This window comes from Ammospiza nelsoni, chromosome 8 (assembly GCF_027579445.1).
Source record: "Ammospiza nelsoni isolate bAmmNel1 chromosome 8, bAmmNel1.pri, whole genome shotgun sequence".
Taxonomy (NCBI): Eukaryota; Metazoa; Chordata; class Aves; order Passeriformes; family Passerellidae; genus Ammospiza; species Ammospiza nelsoni.
Window position 1 is genome coordinate 37,735,096 of NC_080640.1, and position 14,258 is coordinate 37,749,353.

The 14,258-nt window shown below is 40.6% G+C and overlaps 1 protein-coding gene across 6 annotated transcripts in view; it reads right to left on the reverse strand.

Moving 5' to 3' along the window:
• CTNNA3 (catenin alpha 3) overlaps window positions 1-14,258 on the reverse strand; it is a 416,298-nt gene that overhangs the window by 83,014 nt on the left and 319,026 nt on the right. The window lies entirely within an intron of this gene.

Below are 14,258 nucleotides of genomic sequence, written 5' to 3' on the forward strand. Positions count from 1 at the left end.
TGTGTAATATTCAATATCAGTAACAGGCCTCATGGTACTAAAGCTCTCTCTCTGGCAATGTGTTGGTTTCAAACATTAATATTGTTTGTGTTCCACCCTCCACAATTCCACACTGTGCAATTCACAAATCCCTGACACACGAAAGCACTACTACTGATACCATTGATGTGGAACATTTCAGGCAAATCTTGAAGTATTTAATAAATCTGGAGGCAGACAAAGCTTCAGCTGAAGGCATGATGACTTCTGAATAAGAAAACCTGGCAACTTAGGTGCCCCAATAATGCTTTCCTGCCTAACTTTGATGAGGAGACCCACATAGCCCTTGGAGACAGCTAAATGCATTCTCTAATTACTGTAACTTCACTGTCTTTGAGCCAACAAGTAGTTGCCACTTAACTTGAAAAACAGGGTATTTAAAATCAGTGCCTCTTCAGAATATCACTGGAATTGTCATATCTTCAAAAAGGTCAGTGGAAAGATTTATAATAGTACAGAAAAAATACAAGACATTTTTCATTTGCAATCACATAAAATAATTAAGGAGAACAAGTGCCTATTTATTGGTCTTAAAAAAAAAAAATCAAAGAAGAATCACTGAATGAGAACTTTTCATCATTTTGTAACGCTTTTCTTTCTAGTTAAACAAAGATTTTGGCCTCAAGACTATCAAAACAATTCCAAGTGCAACCCAGGCTGCACTTGAGTCCAGAACCACCACTCAGGGCCCTCCTCCAGCAGCATTTCAGATGGGGCTTTGCAGCAACAGCACTTTTACACAGACAAATAAAGCACAGGACTAGACTGCAGTTCTAAAGCATGTACACACCAATCTGCTAATGAAGTGTGAAAATACACCTGGGCTATCAAACAGGCCTTATTTCCTGCTCATTTCCCCTCTAAGTGATAGGACAACTCCCTCAAATCCAAAACTACTGGGATTTATTTCTGTTTTGAGCTCCCAATCAATTACTTTAAAAAAAAGGAGCATTTTGGTGCGTATATGAGCTCCTACCCATGGATAACTAATATCCAAAATACTTCACAGACCTCGAACAGTCAGGCAACCCTCTGAAACACTGTATCAAGTGGACTGAATTGCACCAATAATGTGCATATTTCCTGTACTTGGCTTTATTTTTCTAGGCAGCCTAAATATAGTAGAGAAGTGGATGCAATTGAGAACAGGAGGAAATTACTTATTTTTTCACTCTTTCAAAAGCAAAATAAAACTAGTAAAATTAAAAATATCAAGTGTTAGACAACCGAGAAGTACTAAATTTTTTATGGGGATTTATTTGTTTTATTTGTACATTTTATTTCTGTTTTCTTTGTGTTCCATTCTGTTTCTCCTGCAAAAAAAAATTAAAAGCAAATTTCAATATGAGCATCTGTAATTGTGCTTTCCCTGAGAGGGAAGGTGCAGAAAGGAGGATGTTTGGAAAATACCAATATGCTCATAAGCATAATGTTCAAAGTCCCTAAAGTAATTAAAGATTTCACACTATCAAAAATATATTATTGATATTAAACTAATTTGCTTTAAAATTCATCAAGTGTTTCCTAATTCTGCTGGTTTTTTTTTTTTAAATAATACTTTTCATATTTCCTTGTAGGCATGTCTTCTTAGTCCTCTAATGTTTTTGCTTGATTTTGTAATCTTCAATCAAAACCAACTAATGAAGCCGGTCTGTAGTTTAATAGCTGTCAGGGCCCAGCTCTTCACAAAGAAAACTAAACTTCACTAATCCCTTCTTTCCAATTAGCAGCTCTGTGCCTGTTATTTTTAACAATAAAACAATCAGGAAAACAGATTCTCAGCTTTGCAGGAGCCTCTGTGCTTGTACCTTTTACTTCAGCTGTGTAAGGGATTACCCCACTTGAGCCACACCAAAGCAGCTTAGAGTGAAAAGCCAACAGGCTGCAGAGCCAAACTGGGTCCAACACTCAAACACACCTGGCCAGACATGAACAGTCACCACCGCCTAGAACTGACCCCAAAAAAATGTACTTCTTTTTTTAAATTCAAAATCTTTACAGTTCTTCACTCAGGGAAAAAAGGGAAGAAACTAGCAAACCCACAATTTATCCCAAGAAAATTAGTGGCAAATAAGCCAAGTTTCCCTTCAGTGTTTCTCTGCAGGTACAGGGACTCTGAGCAACCTCCCCAGTGGTGCCAGCAGAGTGAGGAAAGGCAGGAGAGCTCCCACTGGAACAAAGGCTGAAGAGCTGCTCCTTCAAAGGCAGCTTTGAAATGGAAGTGAGAGCACAGGCAGTGACTGAAGCTCTCTGTGCACAGCTTCAGAGCCCAGCCACACACACTGCAGCCCTGCCACAGCTCTGCCTTAACTCCAGCGGCCTTTCAACACCAGAGACAGCTCTCCTGGGCATTCAGCCACCTGCAGCCATCTTCTGTGCCCAAACAAGTAATTAAAAAACAAAAAAAAAAAAAAAAAACCTGGGCAAGCTGGAGTGAAAAAATGGTTTTCCTTCTGAAGGTAAGAAAATCAGGGCAAGTTGCTAGTCATGAATTAGGACTCTAAGAGGAGGAAGACTTGCAAAAACCCGCCTGAAGTACAGTCAAGTATGGCCTAAAAAGCTACTGGATGAGTTTCAGATGAAGCTAGCATGACAGCAGAGCACTGAAATAAAGCACATGTGCAGCAGGCAAGCTACCAGAGGTGTGAGCAGCCCAGAGCCACACCAAGGCACAGGTGGGGGCAGCAGAAATGACTTGACACAAGAGGTGTGTACCTCAAGTACTTCATTATTCCCCCATAACCTGATCACCCAGCATAAAAGTCAGTGTGATGGGTACCTCAGGTTGCTTACAGAGGATTTAAGCAGCTTTCCAGCTGCAAAAATTCAGTGGAAGTGAAGAAAAGTATGGTTGTAAAGATTAAAAACACAGCTGCCTGTTAAATGCAAGGTAATACTAGAGAAAGGTAAGAAATCTAGATAATAGCCACACAGCCTCTATTCAGTGCTTCTTTATTTAATTACACTCTTTGAGATCAGGTAATAGTTTGCACTTCCTGTGATTTAAAAATAAGCATTTGTAAATTTCTTCTCGAAAGGTGTCTAAGAATTTCAGATGGTAAGAACACTGCCTATTCCAGCAAGCCAATTTTACTGCTAAGTATTATGTCTCCTCTTCATGTCACTGCAATCCAGAATGGTACATAAAGAATGAAAAAAATAAAACCCATCTAAGCTGAGGCAACTGGGCTGGCTAAGGGACATCCTGTGAAATAAAAGGGATCTGCTGGCAGCAGCCTGAGTCATGGCACCCAAGATAAAATTCAGAATGGAACAGATTGTTTCGGTGACTGATGGAGATAGCTTCATTAGAGGTGTTCCAAAATACACTGAAATAATAATGGAATTACTGCAAAAAAAGAGTACTGTGCACTCACTGGAAAAGGATGAGCTGAATAACACAAGCAGGTTTTGAAACTGCAACCACTTGTGACTCTTACAAATCCACATAAAGCAATCCTAACGTGAAGATGAAGCAGCTCCTGAAGCTAATTTCACTATGGTACAAACTCCTAATTCAAGCCTCTATTTCTGTGATACAATGTTAAATTGGTAACTTCTTACTCTGCCACTGTATCCAATGGCTTTCTAAGGAATACATTTGCATATATCTACATACATATGTATATGAATGAAGCAGAAGAGCTTTGTGACTATAGGTATTTGATATACCTCTTATATTAGCATTCACCTTATTTGGTAACAAGTTTACAGGTTTTATGCAGAAGAGATTAACTATTTGTGGGACTTGCAACACCTGGAAGAGCTCATTTTCCTCTGGCAGCTTCAATCCTAGGCCAGTGTATGAGAGGCACAATCTCAGAATCCCCCATTGTCCCCTCCCTGACTATTTAGAGCATAAAGATCTATAAATTATCCTAATGGAATTTAGCATTTCATGCCAAAGTTTCTGCATAATAACAGCGTAATAGAACATAAAGTAGTCCGGGGAGAGGCCTGATGCACATAAAAAGTTTCCTAACAAAAAGCAAGCTGTATCTGCCTCTCTAACTCAGACCCGTGCCAGCTGCAGCTGTGCATTTTGCAGCTTGCAAAGCTGGCAGACTGCTGGCAGACCCACAAAACACAGCTGAGTGTGTATATACATGTAGACATGAGTATATAATTACCTAGCTATGTACAAATGGGCATCATGAGTATTTTTGTATGTGTATGTTTACAGACATATTTATACAGAAACTACGCAGAACACGACAGCAGCTTTGTGGTAGCAGATCTTCACAGCTAACAAGGGTAAGATTTTTAGGAGTTAACTGTCCTGAATGTGAGAAAATATTGATAGCAAGTGAGACCTAATTATTGGCAATGTGTGGAATTAATGAGTAGCAATCCAGTAAATTGCTGCTTTTAATTTTGAAACGGCCCTAATTTATTCCTCCCTGAACACACCCATGACAGTGATTGAGCCTCCTACCTGGAGCAGGAGTTGTTTTGTTTTGCACCAGGACAGCTCAGGTGCACACAGCAGTCCCTGCTCTCTGTGACATGGGCTCAGGGGATTGTCTGGGATTTAGGAATCCCTGGAGCACAGCCTGCAAAGGCATGGAACACTGCAGCTGGGAATTGAAGCAGTGCCCTGCAGCTGAACATCACAGCCCAAGCTTCAGTGGGACCCCTCTCAGCCACCTTCAAAGGGTTTCTTTGTGGCCATGCTTTGGAGGGAGCACATGAGCTCCCCTGTACAGGGAACTCATTAGAGACAGGTCACAGCTTGCAAAGGAGCAGAGAGATCATTTCAATAATTTACATAATCCTCCTTTTTTTGAAGCCCTCTGCCTAATACATTTTGCTGCCATGCTCAAGGACAGAGTGACCATGAGATCCCAGATGAGAATGACATTTCCCCCTAGGACAGATGAGAGGAATTTCAGAATTTATTTCCCATTCCTTAGCAGACAGTGTGGACCATGTGGGCCTGTCTTGTCTCATCAGTCCCTGCCACAGCACAGCATCACAAGCTGTGGGAACAGGAACCACTCCTCAGCCCAGAACATGCCTGCCCTTCCTTCAAGTGCAGTCTCTGGGCTTCATTTAGGGGAATCTGCACTACATAGAATGCCATATAGCTACACAGAAGCTAAGACTAGTAAATACCCAAAGTCTGTACCTAAAGAACACCCCAAACACAGCCAAAGCTCAGCCAGCAAGAGCAAAGAGGCAATTAACGTATCAGGCAATTTCTACAGGCTGCTGACCAAATATTCCCAAATGGGGATTTTCCAAATTGACTGAGCAGGACACAGGAAATGCCCTAAAAAGGAAATTAAGAGGAAATTTAAGTCCTTGTGGGGAGCAAGTGACTTCATTCTACGTAAGAGAGACTAGCTGAACAGAGAGCAGCTTTTTAGCAATTTAAGTGGGAAAGAAAAGTCCTGAGAGTTAAATAAAAAATAAAATTACAACCATCCCAAATCCCTCTCTGTGAACCTTCTTTGGTTGCATTGTAGATGCATTGTGCTATAAACCAAAGCTAGAGAATGGGGTAATTCACAAAAAACTTACAGTTACCCTTTAAAGGAGGAAAGTGGGACGAAACAACTGAGCACAGCAGTTTCCAACACACCCACTTGTCTGTGATCCCCAGCCAGTCCTTATGGAGGGGGCATGGCAGTGGTGCTGAATTTACAGCTGCTTGGTACAGCTGCTCTTCATGTACTGCAGTAACTTTATTTATTTTGGGAGACACCAGTGCCATTTCAGAAGCTCAGAACATGTAACTAAGACATATCTCCATATTTCCAATATAACTATGCTGACAGTGAGTTGGTCTTCAAAACATTAACAGCAGACAACAATTTAAACATTCAATTTTGAAATGCAGCCACCTATTTTGGTAGATTACTAGAAATATTGACTTTTTAGAAATCTGGTTCCCAGTGGGTGTAGCATCAACCTAGAAAACCTGAAATTAATTGAATTAGCCACAAAGAATAAAACTGCACAAGATTCCAAGCTTTTTTGGCCCAAAGACAAAAAAAAAATTGCATATCCCACTGGGAAACATCAGAAAATCAATACAGCTTTTTAGGCAGAGTCAGATACCGTGGTTTTGACATATGCTAGCAAACAACAAAAGCATACAAGACAAAATCTCCTTGGACAAAATGGATTGGGAAAAGGGTCACTACATTTTAGTTCTATGTCTACTTCCACAGTAACTTGGAATAACTGAAATAATTTCATCAAGAAGAATTATTTTTCATGGAAGACTGCTGACATTTTAAAAGTAAGCACAAGAAAAAATACGTCTTGGTTGCCAAAATCCTCAAACACTTAGTTACAGTGAAATACCAGTAAATGCTGTCAAGCACAGAAAAGAGATTTTTCTGAATGGTGCCAGAAAAATACTGTCTGTAAATTTAATATTCAGAGGTAGCCTGGGAGTGATTCAGCCAGCAGAGACAGAGTAAGTCAGTGGGGCTCTGTTCACTGGCACCAGGCAGAAGGAACAGGAACCCAAGGGCTGCACCACAACCACAGGAGTCAGGGGCAATTGCTGCAGTGCATTTGGAATTAGGTTCTCATTGCTGAAGCCCAGGTGGAAGCTTCATTATTAGAAGATGGTATAGTGAAATGGATTAAAATCAACAGTGATAAAGGGATGCTGCCACATTTAATAAGAATGTTCAACTGTAGCACATCAACATTTGAGAGCAGTAAACCTGCTAGCTGCAGAAGCTGAAATACCAATGGGCAGCTTCTTCGTGGCCAAGGTGACAGACTCAAGTGGCACTCTCTAAGGGTTCAAAGCAGGAACCTGAAGGGGCTGTTGGCACTCAGTATGCCAACCATAACTGCATCCTGTATTACACATTCTGCCCTACAAAGACATCCCATCTTACCCAACTGCTTATCAATAACATTTAAAAGAACCTTCTTCAGTATTCCCCTGAAATCTCTCCATCAACTAGTGTTTAAATTAATTAGCAACATTTACAGTTATTAGTGCTAATGCTACTGTCATCAGCAGGGCAAAGTTGCTCAGCTAAAGAAAGCTCTGCACAAGGAAGCACAGGAACAGCTGGAGAATCACTTGTAACAGGTACAGACACTGAGGGGCAGCTCCAACTGCAGGGGACGGCTGCAGACAAGAGAGGGACTGCCAATTACATTTCCTGCTACATCCAATTCCGTGCAGAGACTATGGAAAGGCTGAAAAGGTTCCCAAGGTGTTTTTGTTCTCTGCTTGGGGTTTAGAGTTTACAAAGATGGACTACAAGAAAGCCTCCTCCCAGCCTACAATGCAGACATAATGATTTTCCTCCAACATACAGACTACTGAAGATTCAAAAAAGCCAGTTATCAGCTCACAAACAATGGTTAAAAACTGAACAAAACTACACTGAATAAATCTAGCCTTGCTTCTAATACTATTGAGATACAAAATCTAAATGTGTTTTTAGGTACAGGTTCTTACTTACCTATCCCACAGAATAAAAGACAAGCAAGACAAGTGGACAAATTAAATAAACACAAGAGGACAATGTTGTTACTGGAAAGAAATCTGGAGTACTGCTGAAAATTTTACTATTAGCTCTCAGGAAAAGAAAGTAATTGCCATGGTTTGAAAAGAACACACTGAAGAGTAAACAAACTCTTTGAAAAAACAGAGCACCTACAGGTTCTAAATGCTTCTTTGCCTATCTGGAAACATATCAGACTAAACCACACAGATGGACTGCATCCATTTGCCATGTTTCTATGCCTGACCACCATTTAATAGACAAACACTTCATATATGAGGTCTGCATTAACATTCTGGAGAAATTTGCAGATTTTGAACAAAGTATATGCAAGCATTTTTACACTCAAAGTCCTTCTTAATAGTAACAGTATGTATTTCTAGTAACAAGCAAGTCACTAAGCAGAAAAAGAACTCTTTTCTAAGAATTTGACATTGCTACAGCAGAGTATGAATGCACACATTAAAGCATTTAATTACCCAGAAAAGATGGTTCTTAAGTGAATGCAGCTGGCATCTAACACAAGCAAAACATCCTATACACATAATTTGAAAGGATTCTGCCTATCACCTCCTTAGACATAAAACCAACACAACATCAGTCACATCTTTGTCCAGCTAAGTTGTGAAAACCTCTAAAGACAGAAATGTCACTGCAGCTTTGCTCTAGGGCTGCACTAGAGTGAATAAATCCCCTGCTCTGCCCACACTCCCCCTGATTCTCTCTGCTGCAGCCTGCGGCCCCTGCCCCAGCTGTGCCACCTGTCTGTACCAAGAGTGAGTGGCAGCAGAGTCAGTGCAGCTCTCTGGGGAAGCTGCAGTCTCCATCCATTGTCCCTTGGCTGCCACCTGCCCTTCTCACAAGTCATCCCCAGCACCCTCTGCTCCCCAGAAAGCTTTTCCCCAACACCTGGAGTTTGACAAGGCTACTCTGGAAAGTGCACAGTCAGTGCCATCCTCTTACCAAGGGTCACACCCTTTCATCCTTCCCATCTTATCCTGGCACTCCTGTTACAATCCATGTATCCACTTTATGTTTGGCATACTATCATTAAATATGGTTTATTTTACCATGAATGCTTCCTCAGAGATCTGCTTCACGGTATCTCCTGAAATCTAGCCTCCCCTTCCTAAAAAATAAGCATATCAAAACCAACAGTGTGCTGATATCATCCAGAATTGCTCACTAAACACTTCTGACTTCAGACCAAGGAATCAGTACCAGGCAATTATTTTAAGCCTCCCTCAACACCAAAAATACCGTTCCTGGGAAAACACGTTCTGGCACAGGGAATGCTACTTGAAGCTTCAGGTCAGGAAAGAAATTATAAAACTGAACCCTAAGAAAAAAACTCCACAAACCCCTCAACTAAACAAGCTGTTGGAACACCTGTGGGTTTTCCCTAAATGTTCCTGTTGATTAGGAGGGCCACCAACAGTTCCCTGCCTAGCCTGGCTGCTAAGGCCCAATATTCCACGAGCAAAGCATGGCTGCTGTTTTACAGTGCTTGGGAAGGGTGGGGATTTCTGCAACAACTTTTTTACACAATACCAAGATACAGGTCTTTCCATCTGCTGACTGGAGCTGCTCATCTTTGAATTTTTAATGCCTGACAACAATCAAAAGGTGTGTGAGTGACAGACAGTTGTGCATTCCTGTATGAAACTCCATGGCAAACGCTTCAGTTCCGATGGATGCATTCCTTGCACTTTGTCTGCTGCCTACTGCATCACTCCAATCCACTGCAGCTGTTTGACAGCACTGGGTAAACTGAGGAGGAGCTCTGGTGTTCTCATCGACTGGGACACAAAACAAAGCCTGCAGCAAACAAAACCAGCCTCAGAGATGGGGATTCTGGTAGAAAACAGAACACAGTCCCTAGAAAGTGAGGAGAAGCCCTAGTTACAGAAATTTATTTGGTACATAATGAATTCAATGCCACTTCTCCCAATAGTGCAATGGATGGTGGTGACAGACTTACTGAGACAAGGTGACCAAAATGAAGACAAGCTTATCGCCTATGATTTCAGCAAGAATCAATTTTACTACATGAACAGATTTACAATCCAAGCATACATACACAGGCATATATAAATACTACTGAATTATGCATATGCTCCCCCCATCAAGAGCTGCTGCATCATTTCCACATCTGAAAGTTCATGGTTTGCACGGAAGGAAGCACGAAGAGCTGAGGGCATGCTGCCAGAAAGGAATCACTAAAAATATCTTAAACAGAGTTAGATGTATGTAGTTGAAAGTATTATTGGAGGAAGGTGGGGCGATCATTTAATTTTGATTATGATGGGGCATGTCACAAAATTATGACTTTTGCTATAAAACATAGTGTATTACATGCAAAAATGAAAATTGTTCCACATTACAGTTAGGAAATTATTTCTATGAAGAACTTAAGAATGAGCTACAGCTGAAGAACAAAAACATCCTGCAGATTTTCAGGTCTAAGGAAATCCTTACTGAAACTGGACTCATATTCACAATTTAAACCAAAACAGTCCTCATAGATACTATGAAATAGAAAATGAACTCTTAAGCACTGATAATCTATGAAATCCAGTTACTCAGTTCACAATCCTGCTTAGGAGGCAAATCATGCTCTGACATGTAAAGGTTACAAAAGCAAATGGTCAGAAGAGTGGTAAATTCCAAAGTATTCCAAAGACTCCAGTACAGACTGGGATAACCCAGCAGGCAGGTCTGACCAGCTTTGCCTCCAGGACACATCAGGTGAAGCCAAAGCTGCTCATTAAGAACTAAAATGTTCCTACTGCAAAAAATTTGTAAAATAGACAAAAACTTCAGCTTCTGTAAGAAAGATGTCATCTCCAACATATTGCACTGTTCTAAAAGGCAAGAGGATGAAAGGATTCTGTGAATGTGGACTGGCAAAGGAAATAAATAATCAACAAGTGCCTGAGACACAGCAAGTTAACCATGGGCAAGTGCAACAGGCACAGCATGCTTGCAACTCCCCAGGAATGCAAAGCAACAATAGCATCAGGGCTTGTAGGATCAAGGCTACAAGATAAACATTATGATAACAGTAATGAGATAAAACTGTGTCCCAGAGGCTCTGGAAAACACATTCCAAATAACTGGAAAGGTTACAGAGCTGGAAGTCTGTAAGCTGGAATGAAATGTCCTTAAAATTACAGAGGTCAAGGCACTTAAAAGCTTGTGCAAGAAAGTCACAGCTGAAATGAAAGGAATGGCTTTGATATGGGCATGGAGATAACCTTGTGCAAGTTCAAGAGCTTGCTTCAGTTAAAAAAACGCAGTGAAAGGAAGAGCAGAGTCCCTGATCTTGTTATCACCTTAGGGAAGGGCTGTCATTAATGAAGGGACTCTACTGAACCAGACCAGTCTAGTGGTCCTTAAGATCTAAAAGACAGAGATATATTAAAAGGGATGTATTAAAGTTATGCAGACATTGGAAAGCAACAAGTCACTTCTTAATGTAGCTCCAGGTGAGGGAAGAGTATCACAAATCGTCACACACAATGACTACAGAAGGGCAATTCTGCTTGAAAAAAACCAACAAACCAACCAACAAAAACCCCAGCCCACAAAACACTGGAGAGAGAAAAACAAAGCCCTTACTGCCCATTAGTACACTGCCATCCCCACTTTGCCTGCAGGGCCTGTGGAAACTGCAGAAGCAAAGACAACGCTGGTGCTCAGTGGTGTTCTGACTTTAAGGAAGCTTCCCCACGTGTCCTCTGCTCCAAAACCAGGCTGCAGGTAAACCAGGCTTCACCAAAGTGGCAGGTTCATTACCAGGGGAGCAATGATTACCTCCCTCCCACTCCCCATGGAGCTCAGATGGAGCAAGACCACGTGTGCCACATCCACGACAGGCAGCAGAAGGGCATTTACAGTCCTAATCCAGGAAAATGACCTAACAACCAAAAAAGCATCAAAACCTCAACTGCACACCACAAAACCAAACTTCTTACCTTCAGAAACATGTATTTACTGCATGACAATGCTGCATTTTCAAGGCTGCTCTAACTAAGATTTCTCTTGAGGAGGAAGGTTCTTGGAGACTCTGAGTGTGTGTTCAAGGACTGCCCTGAACAGGGCATCTGTGCTGGGCACTGAGAGCAGCTTCTTCTCAGTGCTTTGAATGATCAATAAGTGCAACAGCATCTCAAAGAAGCAGATGTGGAGTTAAAGGCACCTTAATGCCCACACAGTGCCTATAATCAACATGGGCATTACACTGCTATTAACAGCGAAGCAAAAATATTTCTGAGCTAGAGGAAAAGAAGAAAAGATTGGCAAAAAGAAATTTCAATGTTCAGGGTCATTTTTTGATTACCTGGAACCCAAAAAAATGTTGGTCTTTCCCCCTATTTTTCAGAATAGTCTTACATCAGAAGCAAAATCCAGTTTCTAAAGAAGGATTCAAACAGAGCCTTCAAAAAAAAAAAGCTTCACTGCATTCTCCACCAAATGGAAGTTACTGACTCTGTAACAGAGTAAAAACCACAAGAATCAAGGGCTATTACTGAAGTTATTATCTCACAATCACCATGGAACTCATCACAAAGCATGTTTCAGGCTAAGTCATGCAAATACCCTCAGTGTTTTTCTTGGCCCATTTTTTGTTCCTTTCAGCTCTTACAGTAATTCTGCTGAATAGTTGCTGATAAAATGTTCCCTGTCTGGGTTGAGCACCAATTTCAAAGTTAACCAATTCTATAAGCTTGCATGCTCAGGCCTCTCTCCTTCTTCAAGTGCTTGGGGATTTTCTTTTTTTATGTATTTTGAAGTGACAGGAGTCAATCCTCTTCTTCAGCAGTCTTTGGGTTTCATAAGCAAGAGTGAAAATCACTGAACACTAAACAGACTTGAACAGCAAGTATCCTCTATAGATCTTATTCTGACAGTGATGAACAACTAGTGGAAAATACTTTTTCATTAAAAACTTTCTGAATTAATAAAATTCTAAATTAACCTTTTTAAATTAATAAAAACTTATGATTTTTGTGTGCCCCACAGAATGAGTAAGGCCCATTCACCTCATTTTAGCCACCCTAAATAAATAAATTAGAATAAAATTGGTCATATTGATATCTTTTGTTCTACAACAAGAGGAAAGGACCTCCAACTGCCCATTCATCCCATCTGAAGATACCCCTTAGGAAAAGCCAGAGAAGTCTCTGAAGTGCTCCTGTCTCCCCACGCTGGCTCAGGTGGCTTTACCAGAAGATGACAAAATAAGTACTAAATGTCAGAGTGGGCAGGAGAATACAGACAACCCCTCTTGCATTCCCTCTCTGGAGGCTGCCTTTTGGGTGAAAGAGAGCCACATTTCCAAAGAACAGACAATCCCTACTGCAGAAGACTCGAGGCAGGGGACAAAGGAAACTGCCAGGCATTTCACATAAGCTGCTGTAACAAACCTGTAAACTGGAATTAAAAAAGGCAGGTGAAGCAGCCAGGAAAGTACAAGCCATTAGCTTGGTGCACACAGGCTTGCAGGAAATGGAAAAGCTGCATAAAAAGCTCAAGATGGAAGGAGGCTTGCATCTTGAAAACAGCACTGTCTTTTTATGGCTAAGGTAAATTACCTTTCCCCAGAGAAAAGCAATGCAGTAGATTTAATCCCCTCTGGGAAATCAATTAATAAACTACTGCACAAGAAAGCCCTGGTTCAGGTGTAGGAGGTCAGTATTAATACAGGGCTGTAGAAGCACCCACACTGAAAGGGCTATGAAGGGAAAGGGGAGACTGGAAGGTGATCACAACACCAATCCTGGTGTTACATTAGTGTAACTAAATCAATTCATTCATACTGGCACATAATATGTTAAAATATGCTGCCAAAATGTAACTGAAGGCTGTGAAGGTTTTAAAGAAAATCACTGAACACAAACCCAAGCACTCCAAAAAAGTCTAAAAGCTAAATGTCTTTGACCCACTGCAGACTTGAGGCAGTTACAATACTTGTCATCTTTGTCTCCACCCTTTTCCTTGTTTTTCTTACAAGATCTGTAGACATTGAAGTAACTAAAGAATTTATGTTTTTACACTTATATGTATATCATTAGAGTTCAGCATTAAAGCAGAACTGCAGACCAAATTTACAATACAAACCTTTTACTCTACCAACAGATATATGCCATAATATAAATTGTTGACTTAAATTTAACTGCTGCAGACTCTGGCAGGCAATAAAATAACAGAGGAGACTGGTATTTAAAAGAACAGAACAAGATCACCCTTCCAGTTCTGAAGAAGAAATACCTTAGGATTTTATAAACAGAGTTCCTAAAAGTTTCATTTTGCTTCGATACAATAGTACATAAACCCTATCAAAATGCAATAAGAGACATATAGTGATCTTTGCTCTTTCCTTGCATACTGCAATGCAGAGAATTAAATATCTTTCTTTTCTTATACATTACCTCATCATATATTCTACAATTTAACCTTGATCTTTGTCAAAACAAACAGTAAATATATCTGCTCCTCTTTATGCACATTTTCTCCCTTCTGTTACCTCCAATTTGCATCTTTGCTATTTCTTCTCCCATTCACTCTTCCATTTTTATTTTTAGTTCTCTGCAATTTCCATGTATGCTCTTTGTCTTTAATTTTGTTCTCACTAATTCTATACTCTGCCTGCAGTAAAATTTCTCATGAGTAACACTTTACCTCTTCCTTAGGCATAAAGGACACCCTTCACTGCCTGAGGTTACTGTGGAT